A 15,113-nucleotide genomic window follows, 5' to 3' on the forward strand; every position below is an offset into this window, starting at 1 on the left:
CGCGTTTTAGGAAGTGAAATTATGACGCCCAAGTTTCATTATTTAATTCACTATGCGAAAGCGTATCTCATGTACGGACCACTAAAAACAATTTCGTGCATACGATTCGAGAGTAAACACAGTTATTTTAAAAAAATTGCAAAATCTTCAAATAACTGCGTAAATATTACGAAAATGTTGGCCAGTCGACACCAGTATTTACAGTGTTACAACACGTTAGACGAACAAACATTTGGTTTGCAAAATACGAATGCTGGAAAATTTTTATTTAAACGTGACTTACCACCCCCTTTAAAACAAATTATGAATGACGAATTTCCAGAAAAAATCTATTCATTTACAAAGGCTACTTTTGAAAATGTGCATTATTCGACGGAATGTATGAGAGTCTACGAAACTGAACGAAACACTATTAAAGCTTTCATGAAAATTAAATTCATTTTCTACCTAAATATGTCGCTAATACTGGCTGGAACGATATACGTGGTTGAAGGTTTTTCTAAACATTAACACGCCTATGAAGTTATAGAAGAACCCCAAAATTGGGTAATTATAAAAGCCGGAAGTGAAAGTCAATACGAATTGTTGGATATATATCGTATTGAGCAAAAGTTTTATATCGCGTTAAGATCTAAGCCCGTCAGTTTTGAGAACTAATCTGAATGTATATTTTGTAAAATTGTAAACACCACTTCAAAATTTACATAAATAGACTAATTCGTTACCTATATAAAGACACATTTGAAATCGAATCTTCAAAGGATTTTTAATATTTCGTAATAAAACGGTACTCTTCCTAAATGCCCTTACCTTTTCGTTGAAATAAAATTATCGTACAACGTGCCAAAAACTATGTATTCCATAAAACAATTATAAAACGCTTTAAAATTAGAGCTAAATTTAATTTTTGCCGTTATATTGAACGACCGATTACTATTATTATATATCTTATGTTTGTTATATTTATGAGGAAACAAAACTTTTAACCATCAACTCGCAATCGAATTGAGTCTGTTAAAAAGTTTGACATATATAGAAAATAAATATTAAAAGTTATTCTTGTTTACATGTCTTCAAAAAAATTAGTTTCCACCATTTTTCCTATAAAGTGGAAAATTATCGAACGTTGTGGAACTTCTGGCTGAATTATCGAAAATAGAGCACGATATTGTACGCAGTTGAAATTATCGTATGGCCTATAAATGGGAAACGAATTATCGACGTGTACTACGTCTGGCAACGGTGGAACTAATTGAATGATAGAACTGGACAAAAAATGTTGGTCGCGCTTGTGAGTATAAAATTCCGAGAGAAACGTTCGAGACGAATCCAGAGTAAACTTATCGCGAAAACGTATTCATGTTTCACGATGGGCGACGATGGCGCCACTCATGGTGGAAAAAACTACCGCAATTTAGTTGTCACGTTAAGTAAAATTATCAAGTAATCTGAAAATGCATTTAAATTTCATATTAGTTTTTCTACCGAAATATATATATTTTTAATTATCGCTACTAATTTTGACTATCGAATATATTTAATGTAGTTTTTATTATCCCAATCAGTGGCGTCGACAAGGGAGCGGTTTCCTTGAGCCTACCTTTGACTGTATTTAAGTTTCACCCCCCCCTCTTAACATTCACATACTTAGACACCACTTCAGGGGCGTAGGAACGTTTTAGATGTTGGAGGGGGCAAAGAGAAACCAAAAGGGGTCTGGAGAATTGTTTTGAATTTTTAATAGAGTGTAGCTTCTCCGAATGCATGTGTACCTTTTACTACTATATAAATTGGCGGGAAAAGACTGAAATTTAAACACAGTTGAGGTTCTATAAGCTTTTTATGCTTTAAAAATGAGAATTTGAGACTTTTGAAGATTTCTACTGACCAAAAAGTTGGAGGGGGCAATAACATTAGTTGCTCCTCCCAGCAAAAGTCTAGGGAGGGGCATTGCCCCCTTTGCCCCCCTGGTTCCTACGCCCCTGCACCACTTCAAAATTGGTGAATTTCTGTCGACGCCACTGATCCCAATAAATAAAAGTTGCCCCAATTCAACGGGGTCTCGATCGAGGAACGGTTTGAAAGAAATTTTGGATTGCTTCAAAAATTCGTCTGCTACTGACGTCACCAAATTGAAATCCCATTGATTTTCAATATTATCTCATCTCAGTGACGTCACGATTTCCGTTAGCAACGAAGTTACCAACCACAGGCCTTAAGCAACCATAGCGTTTCGAGGCAACCTTTTATTGTCTAAAATTTATTAACATTGGCCCCAAGGCAAATTATACTTTGGAGATCAGACACCATTTACATTGTGCAATTAGTCGATTTTTGTTTTATTTCCCAAAAGAGGCATAACATTTAAATGTTTGGAAGTAGATAAAAATTTAAGACTATGGTCAGTAATGGGAAAAATTCGACTAATGTAACTGGGCTTTTCACGGTTCTGGCTGATTACGTTTTAAAATATGTTTTTACAATATTTTACATATACAAAGGCTACGTTCAAAGAAACTCAACAGAAAGAAATCCGTTGAGTTATCGTTGAGTTCTTCTGACAACGTTGTTGAACGCTTTTCGTTTTCCGTTGACTTTTTATCTTAATCGCGTCTGCTACCTTTCACTGTCGAATGACGTCACGCAACCGATGTTCAACGGAAAAAAACCTACTCTTCCGCCCTCTGACTTCGTTGAACAACGTAATTTAGAAACCGGAAGTGAATAAATGTATACAGTAAAATCAACGATCAGCGCTAAGTCCGCTGAGTCTCGCTGAACGTCGCAAAAACAAAATTGGGAAAAGTGTCATAATTCGCGACCAGGCAAAAGATGAGCGAGAAAGAGGGAATTTCAAACTGACACTTGTGAGACATACTGTTTCGAACGATTATCTGAATAATTCAACCGGTTTTTACACACAATCCTAAGGATTTGTGTGTATTAGTCTCACGTACAGTGTAGCCGTTGCCGATGCCGCCGATGCCGCCGTGTCACGCATACCTCTTCAACGGTTAGGGCTAGAAGAGTCAATGATATCTCGTTCGAATGTACAAACATCGCCATTGATAGCCTTTCATAAAGTTTTCAAATCGGAGCCCAAGAAGTTGGGCATTTGCCCAATTTACTATTTTCGGTGATTTCCTTTATGTGGTAGATATTTTCTTTAAAATTAAGTCCGATAACGTTAAAAAAATATTATTGGGTAGGTTAGGATTCAGTTGAACTACAATTCGGTTATATCAGTAAATATTAAATTTAAGTATAGTTTTCGGGGTTATTTACCGGACCCCAATGTTCGTGGTTTTATATTTCCGCCTGAAAGTTGACATAACGTTCCTTAATTTAAGTCCGATTTTCGTGAAAGTTATATTTTTGAATAGCTGTGGTTTACACTTAACCTAGAATTGCAAATACGTTCCTTAAATTTAATTCTAAGTAAGGTTTTTTGGGTAGCGTATACGGACCCCCGCAATTTCCAACATTGTAAATCCGCGTGTTTATAGAGGTCTACGCGCCCGTTTCCCTCTGGCGTTTTTCAAGGCCGTTCAGAGTGGGCCGCACTTTGAGCAGAAGTAACAATTAAGTATGACACTGATCGGCCTAGTCTTCGGCGTATGACCAGAAGTAACAAATAAGTGTGATCAAAAGTAACTAATAAATGTGATCAGAAGTAACTAATAAGTTACTAGAAAAAATAAGTGTGATCAGAAGTAACTAATAAGTTACTAGAAGAAATAAGTGTGACACTCAACGGCGGACTAGTAGTAACAAATAAGTGTGATCAGAAGTAAATAATAAAAGTGACACTGATCGAAGATATTTTCGATGCTTTCAAAGTATGACTAGAAGTAACAAATAAGTGTAAATATGTTTATATGTGTGACCGTGGATATATTTTGGTTGCGATACCGGCGTTGCAGGTTGCTGTGAATAGCTCAAACAAACTTAACACATTAGAAGGATTGTGTGTATTCCGACCGTCGTACGTCTTGTTACTTCTCATATCAGATACATTTCCGATAAACCACCTGATTTCTCTGGTTACCTATACCCTTTTTTATCTGACCTACGGCTATCTGATTTTTTTTATCTGGTGCCGGTAATAATATAACCGATGAAGTTCGAACAAACGCACCTACGCCCAATGACTACGATACGAAACATTGCTTACGCGTAGGCGGCGCGCACTGCAGCCAGGTACGGTATCGTTCAATATCTCATATCGGAGATCACATGGCGATTTTGGCGCGTCTTAGGATGTTCGCGTCCGCTGCTTATAAATTCAACGAATTTCATCAATAATTACTATAATATTGCTTTTAATTTTTTTTAATTAGATTTTTTTAAGGACGATATTTAACTACTTTGAGCGTATAATTTTTAGACTTTTAAATAGTTTACACATCAGATAATTAACAGTTCAAAACACTTCAAAACATTAGTACTTAATATTATATTGTGTTGTGTCACGTGTTATGTGTAATGAGTTATATAAATTATATGAATATGAGTTATGAGTTCTGTGAGTTACATGAGTTATATAACTCATTACTCATGAGTTACATGAGTTATATAACTCTATTTATGAGTTACATGAGTTATATAACTCATATTATTCATGAGGTACATGAGTTATGAATAATATGACTAATATAAGTAACATGCGTAATATCAGTTATTTGAATTACTTGAGTTAAGAGTTAAATGAGTTATATGAATTATGAGTTATATGGGTTATATGCGTTTTGAGATATAATTAAGTGAATAACGTTTTAAATTAATTATGTTTTATATTAGTTATATGAATTATAAGTTATGAATTATGATTTTTATGAGTTATGGTTTATGACTTTGGAATTATGATTTATATGAGTTATGAATTATGATTTATATGAGTTATGAATTATGTTTTATATGAGTTATGAATTATGTTTTATATGAGTTATGAATTATGATTTATATGAGTTATGGTTTATGACTTTGGAATTATGATTTATATGAGTTATGAATTATGATTTATATGAGTTATGAATTATGTTTTATATGAGTTATGAATTATGTTTTATATGAGTTATGACTTATGATTTATATGAGTTATGAATTATGTTTTATATGAGTTATGAATTATGATTTATATGATTTATAATTTTATATGAATTGTGAAATTTATGAACTTTAACAATATTAATAATCTTCTGTAAATATACACTCTTTTTAGAAACGTTTACTGTGCACCGCCATTATCGTACAAACAACCGACGAGCAAGCGCTCTACTACAGCAATTTCATTCTCCCAAAACCGGTTTTTTCATCACCCTCCCCGTAGACTGTAATGGCGTTTTCCATTGGAGTCCTCTGAGCGCTCCTAAATATAAAACGTGTTCCATTGGGACAAAAAGGGCAACTCCAAAAAGGAGGCACGTCTTCCATTGGCACTGTTGCTCCCTCGCGGATTGATCCGAGCTGCCCCAACTCGAGGGACGGGGCAACCAAAAAAGAGCAATTTTTAAGCAAAGTGACTCCGAGAAAAATTCGTATTCCATTGGGAGGGCTGGAAGTCTAGTCCTCCGAGCACCTAGCGGAGTTCTCCGTGGTAGAGCGATGACGTAGAAGGCAAATCCGGATCACGCTCGGAGCAGTCCCAATGGAAAACGCCATAAGGTAATGTCTATAGATGTCACGACAATCGTCAATCAGTCAAATTTGAAAATTGCGCGCTTTTCCTCACTATAATAATGCCGGGAAAATACTGTTCTATTTATGATGAATTAAAATATAAATTTCAGTTTTTAATGGAGGAATATTATATTTAAAATTGTATTAGCTTACCTAAATAGCGACAAATATGATCATCAATAGTTTAACTTAGAAGTTAGCGCTTTTGATATTATTCTAGCAATTACCGCTAAAACTTTTAATAGTAACGGCAGTAAATCACCGTGGCCGTGAGCGCTAAAGCGTTCGGCTCGGTGGTGGAGGCGTGGAACTTCATGTGTTCGAGTCCCTTCCGGGCATGGCAATTATTTTCCTCGTCTAGGCTTTTGGTTGGAATTGTTGAGAACTGGTAATACGTGTGATAGGTTTTTTTAATGAACCTTGAAATTATGGACACGAACCAGCCATCAATCCATCATCCAGCCAGCCAGTTAGCCAGCGAGCCATTATTGGCAACGCTAAAACTTTTGATCTCAAAAGTAAAAACACGGTGTATATATAAACCATTTTAGGGCAAAACAAATTATGGTGCATTTTTAAACTGTTTAGGGTGTATTATTTGAAAAATCTCATTTTATACCATTTACGGTCTTAACCCATACCCTTTTCCGTACTTTACATTTTTTAACACCCTTATCCAACCATTTTTAGACCGGTTTTTTTTACTGTGCAAGAACTGAAATAAGTTTGATGAGCTGTTTGATCGATACGCGGAATCTTTTGATTGAGCTGAGTGCGAGAGAGCATTATAGCTCTAATCAATTCAAAACTGAGCGAATGACAGAGTAGGCACTTTCTTTACGGAATTGAGCGTGAGAAGAAATGAGCTTTGCAGAAATTATCCTGAACGCTCTTGAGAAGCGCATGGTATACAAATATCTCAGCTTAACTCGAGCGACAGAGAGTGTTAGCTGTAATCAATTAGAAATTGAGCGTGGTAACGGATTAGCTTTGATCTAGGTGGGTATGATAATCTATTATTTTTTTATTAAACGTGAGTGTAAGAGAGCGTTAGCCTCTAATCAACTTGAAATTGTGCGAATGAGAGTGCAGACATTATCCTGACCGCTCTTGAGAAGAGTATGAGATACAAATATCAGCTAGAGGCTAATACCCAAGGCACCACCTTAGGCCTAAGTCAGCAAGCGACTTTTAAAGCCATTAATTCAAGTGGCCAGGTTACAATGCTTAGGAGGGTGGTGGCAAACCCTTCATGCCACTACTACAGTACTACTATTACCGTTAACCTCAACAAGTTTTTATGGAAGGGGAATCCGAAGAGCTCGGAGGAAAACCCCTTAAACCAATAGGGAGATAACTTGGAAACTCAACGCGGAAGGAGTTGTTCCGAGTTTTCACCCAATGCCACAAGCTGGGATCGAACCCGGCATCTCTCGCTGCGAGGCGAAAGTGCTAACCCCTCCGCCACCCCAGCTTAACTCGAGCGACTTTGCGAGCTGAGAATGGTTTTTGTCAAAATGGCCATCAGTGGCGCTGTAGTCGCCGAAAATATTTGAAGAGGTACTTGGTATTTGGTCGGTCCCAGAAGAAGAGAACTCGGTTAATAGAATCGTTCCGAGAAAGAGTCCCTCCTCTTTTCTTCATCCGTCACGGGCGCCTCCTCATTTCGGCAACTAGATCTACACAAAAGGGTAATTGCGTTAGTCAAAAAGAAAGTCTACGTAGCCGCTCTTCGAGCCCGTACCTCGCTCTTGTTTGGGGTTGATGAAAAAGTAAAAAGTACAGGGTGGAAAATGGCTCCATCAATGTTCCCTCTTAGGAATTTTTCTTCCCGCGTGTTCCCCTTCCGATTCGGCTTCTCCTGGAGGGCTTCCTCCGAGAACGAACGAAGAAGTCCCCTCCGAGAATAGAAGAGACTGGGGATCAGCTGCGTGTTTGCCAGCCATTGATCTCTTTCGCTTATTTTTTATTTAGAGAGAAGAATTGTTCCTTTGGATTAAAGGAAATGGAGAACACACACACACTGCCGCTAGATGGCGGGATTAAACGCCCTCTCTCTTGTTTCTTTTTCAAATCTTCATTCTTTTCTCACTCTCTCTTTAGCACCTTTATTCTGTGGAATCTGTGGGTGATATACTCATTAATCTTATTATATAATCTCGGCTTCATTACGCCTGATTATATTTAGTTAAACAGCCCGATGAAACGTATAAACTATATCATAAGGTCCCCATAAGCGAAGGTCTGGGCCAAATTATTGACGATCGCATACTCGTTATTAAGAGGTAGATATTCAAAATCTAGTGGCTACGTCCTCAACTATGCATTTCTGAAATAAATTTCGCGAAATGCAGGATGAATGCGCGCAAGCCGTGCGCGAACGTTTTGAAACTTAGAACCATGCTGTAGAAATCTCCACCGCGAGCCCTTAGCACCGTAGCCAAGGCTTATTCGCAATTTTATCGCTTTAAAACTTAAAATGAACACTTATCTTTGCAAAATGATTCCATCAGAACCTAAAACTGGCTATTAAAAATAAGAGTTGCTTGTCTGAAGGTATTTATTTTTGAAATTTGAGATTTAGACGCGTTTTGCGTGACATTTATCAACCCGAGCGTGGCTGCTCTACCGATGAACAAGAAGATAACGCTACTGCCCTATCGTCGTACGTTAATTTTTTTCTCGCAAGGACAATACCATGGGCCCCTATGGTAGATCTTTACTTATTGGGACCTTATGATAGGCTTATGCTAATACCCAAGACACCACCTTAGGCTTAAGTCATCAAGCGACTTTTAAAGCCTTTAATTCAGGTGGTCGGGTTACAAGCCCTTCACGCCACGCGAGTCAACAGCTCCCTACACTCACTATTACCGTTAACCTCAACAAGTCTTTATGTAAGGAGCAGTGGCGGCGCCAGGAATTTTCGCGAGGGCAGGCAAACCAAATAAATGGGCCCCCGACCCGGGACCACCCTTTTCTCAACGAAATGCATCAATAAAATAAAGTAGTGATGTACATGACGAACAAAAAAGTTCTAACAACAGTAAAACGAGTCAAAATATAACAGAACTGGTTTTATTTACTAGGAGATACCTCAAAAATTTCATTATCATACATACATTATCGACAATTGTTTCATTGTTATTTATAAATAATTTTATCTGTTGGGACAATTTTGAGAGCCTTTCTAGATCAATTTGGGGCCCCTTATAGGGGGATTTTGGGGCCCCTCAAAATTTTAAGGTAGGCAGTGGCCTACATGGCCTACCCCCTAGCGCCACCACTGGTAAGGAGAAACTTAATTCCTTTCTTCGCAGTTAATAAATATTGAAATTCCGACACAGTAGATATACTTCCGGGAATGTAGTGGCGTCCTTTCTCTAGTTTACCTTAATGGCCAAGCTCTTGGGAAATTTAAAAAGCTCTCAAAATGAAAACAAATTGTTAGTTTGTAAAATAATGATAGTAATAATAGGGTTGAGTTTGTAAGTCCTCTCCCTCACTGGTTAAGGGGTTTTCCCCTATATTTCCGGTTTCCCCTTTCCACAAAAACTTGTAGAGGTTAACGGTAATAGGGAATGTAGGGATCTGTAGGTTCGAGTGGCATGAAGCCTCCTACGCATTGTAACCCACCGCGTGAATTAAAGGCCATTAAAAATCGCTAGATGACTTGGGCCTGAGATTATAAGTGATGGATTATTGAAATCACTCGCTTCATCTTTAATATCTTAAAATTTTGCTGAGGTTGAATTTGACCGACCATTATGAAAAACGAAAGCAACGGAGACTACTAAATTTACAAGCTCTATACTAAATTGTCTTGGGTTAAGAAATTTAAGGAGCCAGTAAGAAAAAAATACACGGATATGGTTACCAGTGTTTCGTGGGTTTTATGTCACTTATGATGCAATATTCAAAATAGAATATTTAAAATAATAAAGATTTTCTTCCTGATTATTACATATCTTTCAACCTTTTCATTATAAAAATTATGAATCTGATCATTCTAAACATTTTCGAACCCGAAAATTTTACAAAAACCAGTACAAAGTCACGTTTTTGTTAAGCCTAAATTTGGTTTAAATTAGATACAAATAACTCGCAAATATTCTAAAATGGAATATTATCTTCAAAATTTTCTGAACGTTAAAACTATTTTAAAATTCCTAAAAATAAACTCGAGAGTTTATTAACAGCAGTGTCTGTCATTATAATAAGCGTAGGGACTCCAAGGAATTCCATAGTTATCAAAAGGTTCTATTATTAACGCAACTTTAGTCCTTTTAACGATTGTACTAATTAATGGAGCCTACCCATCTCCCAAAAATCCATTCTTCGCTCGTAAAGATACTTTTTCTTTCGTTTAAAACGTTTCTTTCTTCGTCGAGAAAGTTGGCGATTAAAGTTTTCTAAACTGCTCGAAAATCCCCTCAGTGCCCCCTCGCACTTTATTCTAGCTCTAAAGAAAACACTTTTGTTTTGAATTGCATTTTTTTATTATGAAAACTTTTAAGTTTTCACAGTTTCAGCGAAAGCTTTTAGCATTTGAGCTTTTTTAGCTTAATTTAAAAATTTAATCGACAAAGAAAGATATGAAAAATGTTTAGAGAAGTTCGAACTTAAAAATTTCAACGTGCTAATTTACAAGGTGCCCGCATTAAACGAATTAATTGTAAATATTTTAGGGTTAACAATCAAGGGGTACACCTTGATACTGATTTTTCAAAAACAAAAGGTAATTTCCACTATTTTCTAGTTATTTTCACTGAATTATCATAATTTTACTCTAATTTCCAGTGATTTCTCACAATTTCACTCTAATTTCCAGTGATTTCTCACAATTTCACGCTAATTTCCAGTGATTTCTTACAATTTCACGCTAATTTCCAGTGATTTATCACAACTTCACGCTAATTTCCAGTGATTTCTCACAATTTCACGCTAATTTCCAGTGATTTCTTACAATTTCACGCTAATTTCCAGTGATTTCTTACAATTTCACGCTAATTTCCAGTGATTTCTTACAATTTCTCGCTAATTTCCAGTTATTTATCACAACTTCACGCTAATTTCCAGTGATTTCTCACAATTTCACGCTAATTTCCAGTGATTTCTTACAATTTCACGCTAATTTCCAGTGATTTATCACAATTTCACGCTAATTTCCAGTGATTTATCACAATTTCACTCTAATTTCCAGTGATTTCTCACAATTTCACGCTAATTTCCAGTGATTTCTTACAATTTCACGCTAATTTCCAGTGATTTATCACAACTTCACGCTAATTTCCAGTGATTTCTCACAATTTCACGCTAATTTCCAGTGATTTCTTACAATTTCACGCTAATTTCCAGTGATTTCTCACAATTTCACGCTAATTTCCAGTGATTTCTTACAATTTCACGCTAATTTCCAGTGATTTATCACAATTTCACGCTAATTTCCAGTGATTTATCACAATTTCACTCTAATTTCCAGTGATTTATCACAATTTCACTCTAATTTCCAGTGATTTCTCACAATTTCAAGGTAATTTCCAGTGATTTCTTACAATTTCACACTAATTTCCAGTGATTTATCACAACTTCACGCTAATTTCCAGTGATTTCTCACAATTTCACGCTAATTTCCAGTGATTTCTCACAATTTCACGCTAATTTCCAGTGATTTATCACAATTTCACGCTAATTTCCAGTGATTTCTTACAATTTCACGCTAATTTCCAGTGATTTATCACAATTTCACCGTAATTTCCAGTGATTTATCACAATTTCACGCTAATTTCCAGTGATTTATCACAATTTCACTCTAATTTCCAGTGATTTCTCACAATTTCACGCTAATTTCCAGTGATTTCTTACAATTTCACGCTAATTTCCAGTGATTTATCACAACTTCCTGCTAATTTCCAGTGATTTCTCACAATTTCACGCTAATTTCCAGTGATTTCTTACAATTTCACGCTAATTTCCAGTGATTTCTCACAATTTCACGCTAATTTCCAGTGATTTCTCACAATTTCACGCTAATTTCCAGTGATTTATCACAATTTCACGCTAATTTCCAGTGATTTATCACAATTTCACTCTAATTTCCAGTGATTTCTCACAATTTCAAGGTAATTTCCAGTGATTTCTTACAATTTCACGCTAATTTCCAGTGATTTATCACAACTTCACGCTAATTTCCAGTGATTTCTCACAATTTCACGCTAATTTCCAGTTATTTCTTACAATTTCACGCTAATTTCCAGTGATTTCTTACAATTTCACGCTAATTTCCAGTGATTTATCACAACTTCACGCTAATTTCCAGTGATTTCTCACAATTTCACGCTAATTTCCAGTTATTTCTTACAATTTCACGCTAATTTCCAGTGATTTCTTACAATTTCACGCTAATTTCCAGTGATTTCTTACAATTTCACGCTAATTTCCAGTTATTTATCACAACTTCACGCTAATTTCCAGTGATTTCTCACAATTTCACGCTAATTTCCAGTTATTTCTTACAATTTCACGCTAATTTCCAGTGATTTATCACAATTTCACGCTAATTTCCAGTGATTTATCACAATTTCACTCTAATTTCCAGTGATTTCTCACAATTTCACGCTAATTTCCAGTGATTTCTTACAATTTCACGCTAATTTCCAGTGATTTATCACAACTTCACGCTAATTTCCAGTGATTTATCACAACTTCACGCTAATTTCTAGTGATTTCTCACAATTTCACGCTAATTTCCAGTGATTTCTCACAATTTCACGCTAATTTCCAGTGATTTATCACAATTTCACGCTAATTTCCAGTGATTTCTTACAATTTCACGCTAATTTCCAGTGATTTATCACAATTTCACCGTAATTTCCAGTGATTTATCACAATTTCACGCTAATTTCCAGTGATTTCTTACAATTTCACGCTAATTTCCAGTGATTTATCACAACTTCACGCTAATTTCCAGTGATTTCTCACAATTTCACGCTAATTTCCAGTGATTTCTTACAATTTCACGCTAATTTCCAGTGATTTCTCACAATTTCACGCTAATTTCCAGTGATTTCTCACAATTTCACGCTAATTTCCAGTGATTTATCACAATTTCACGCTAATTTCCAGTGATTTCTTACAATTTCACGCTAATTTCCAGTGATTTATCACAACTTCACGCTAATTTCCAGTGATTTCTCACAATTTCACGCTAATTTCCAGTGATTTCTCACAATTTCACGCTAATTTCCAGTGATTTCTTACAATTTCACGCTAATTTCCAGTGATTTATCACAACTTCACGCTAATTTCCAGTGATTTCTCACAATTTCACGCTAATTTCCAGTGATTTCTTACAATTTCACGCTAATTTCCAGTGATTTATCACAACTTCACGCCAATTTCCAGTGATTTCTCACAATTTCACGCTAATTTCCAGTGATTTTTCACAATTTCAAGCTAATTTCCAGTGATTTATCACAATTTAACGCTAATTTCCAGTGATTTCTTACAATTTCACGCTAATTTCCAGTGATTTCTTACAATTTCACGCTAATTTCCAGTGATTTCTTACAATTTCACGCTAATTTCCAGTGATTTATCACAACTTCACGCCAATTTCCAGTGATTTATCACAATTTCACGCTAATTTCCAGTGATTTATCACAATTTCAAGCTAATTTCCAGTGATTTATCACAATTTAACGCTAATTTCCAGTGATTTCTTACAATTTCACGCTAATTTCCAGTGATTTCTTACAATTTCACGCTAATTTCCAGTGATTTATCACAACTTCACGCTAATTTCCAGTGATTTCTCACAATTTCACGCTAATTTCCAGTGATTTCTTACAATTTCACGCTAATTTCCAGTGATTTATCACAACTTCACGCCAATTTCCAGTGATTTCTCACAATTTCACGCTAATTTCCAGTGATTTATCACAATTTCAAGCTAATTTCCAGTGATTTCTTACAATTTCACGCTAATTTCCAGTGATTTGTACACCTGATTACTAAATAGACTACTTGCAAATGTAGCGTCCAGGATTTTGAATGTCAAAGTGATTTCAGAAATCAGAAACTGATTATTAGATTTCAGTTTACGAATGCCGTGATGATTTCGGTTTTTAGTTCCACATCTATATGTATATAGAGTGGGACTATTGTTTTCGTTAGAATGTTGTGAAGTGTCGGCGTCGTCGTCGTCGTCGTCCACATTTTAAACACCTTCCATATCTTTTGAACGGGGTGACATAACCCCGCCGTTTTTTCTAAGAATGCTTAATATGGTTGCCACTATCTGCACAACCAAGTTTCACGGGTTAAATTTAGTTAGCGGCGCTTTGCCAGCCCCTTCTATCCGACCCCCCTTAGTCACTTCTAAAAAAAATACGCAGCCTTGCAATTTTGGTTACGATTGACTTTTAAATTTCGTTTAAGTTTTAATCTATATAACCGCTATACCTCTACAATGTGCGTACGTTTCAGCTCTGTCGTGGAAACAGGGGGCGCAAAAGCCCCCCTTTTCCGATTGTGAGCGTTGATTTACGCACGCTGATTATTACCCAACTCAGTGACTTAAAAATTTAACTTCTTTTTTAAATTACGTATTTATTTTAGCTCTAACGGTTTGCCAGGTTTCGGTGCCCTAGGAAAATTAGGGGCCCTTGGGCGCCGCATAAACCACATTCCCGCTGACGTTCGTTTTTGCCTTACGCAGAGTGCGTGATTTACGTATCGAAGCCGTGGATGGCCAGAAGTAACAAATAAGTGTGACACTACTTATCGAAGCCATGTATTACCAGAAGTAACAAATAAGTGTGACACTCACTTATCGAAGCCGTGTATTGCCAACGCTATTCGCGTGCGATTTTAGGTATAAATTTGAAACTTGATGAAGTTATTAGGATGGGTATTGCGGATATTTTACCAGAATTAATTTTAATTTAACCAAGGCTTAGCATGCTTTGGCCTAATTTTAACGCTATTCACGTGCGGTTTGAGGTATAACTTTGAAACTTGATATAGTTATTAGGGTTGGTATTCTGGATATTTTACCAGAATTAATTTTAATTTAACCAAGGCTTAGCACGCTTTGGCTTAATTTTATCGGTATTCGCGTGCGGTTTGAGGAATATCTTTGAAACTTGATTTAGTTATTAGGATGGTCATTGCTGATATTTTACCAGACTTAATTTTAATTTAACCAAGGCCTAGGAGGATGAAAGTGAACCTGGAGTGGTAATTTGCGCGCACTATGTACTGCACATGCCTCTCGGCTTTGGCCCGGTTCATCGTAATGTGCTGCCATCTCTGAACGGCAAAATCTGAACTGTGACCTTAAAATAAGCTAAGCAGGTCCTAGGCAGGGTTTTGAAGATGAAAGTCGTGTATTTCTATAGTTATAGATAATTAAGAAAGATTTTGAAAGATAA

The sequence above is a fragment of the Leiobunum rupestre genome, chromosome 3, assembly GCF_980474605.1.
Source record: "Leiobunum rupestre chromosome 3, qqLeiRupe1.1.hap1, whole genome shotgun sequence".
Classification (NCBI taxonomy): Eukaryota; Metazoa; Arthropoda; class Arachnida; order Opiliones; family Sclerosomatidae; genus Leiobunum; species Leiobunum rupestre.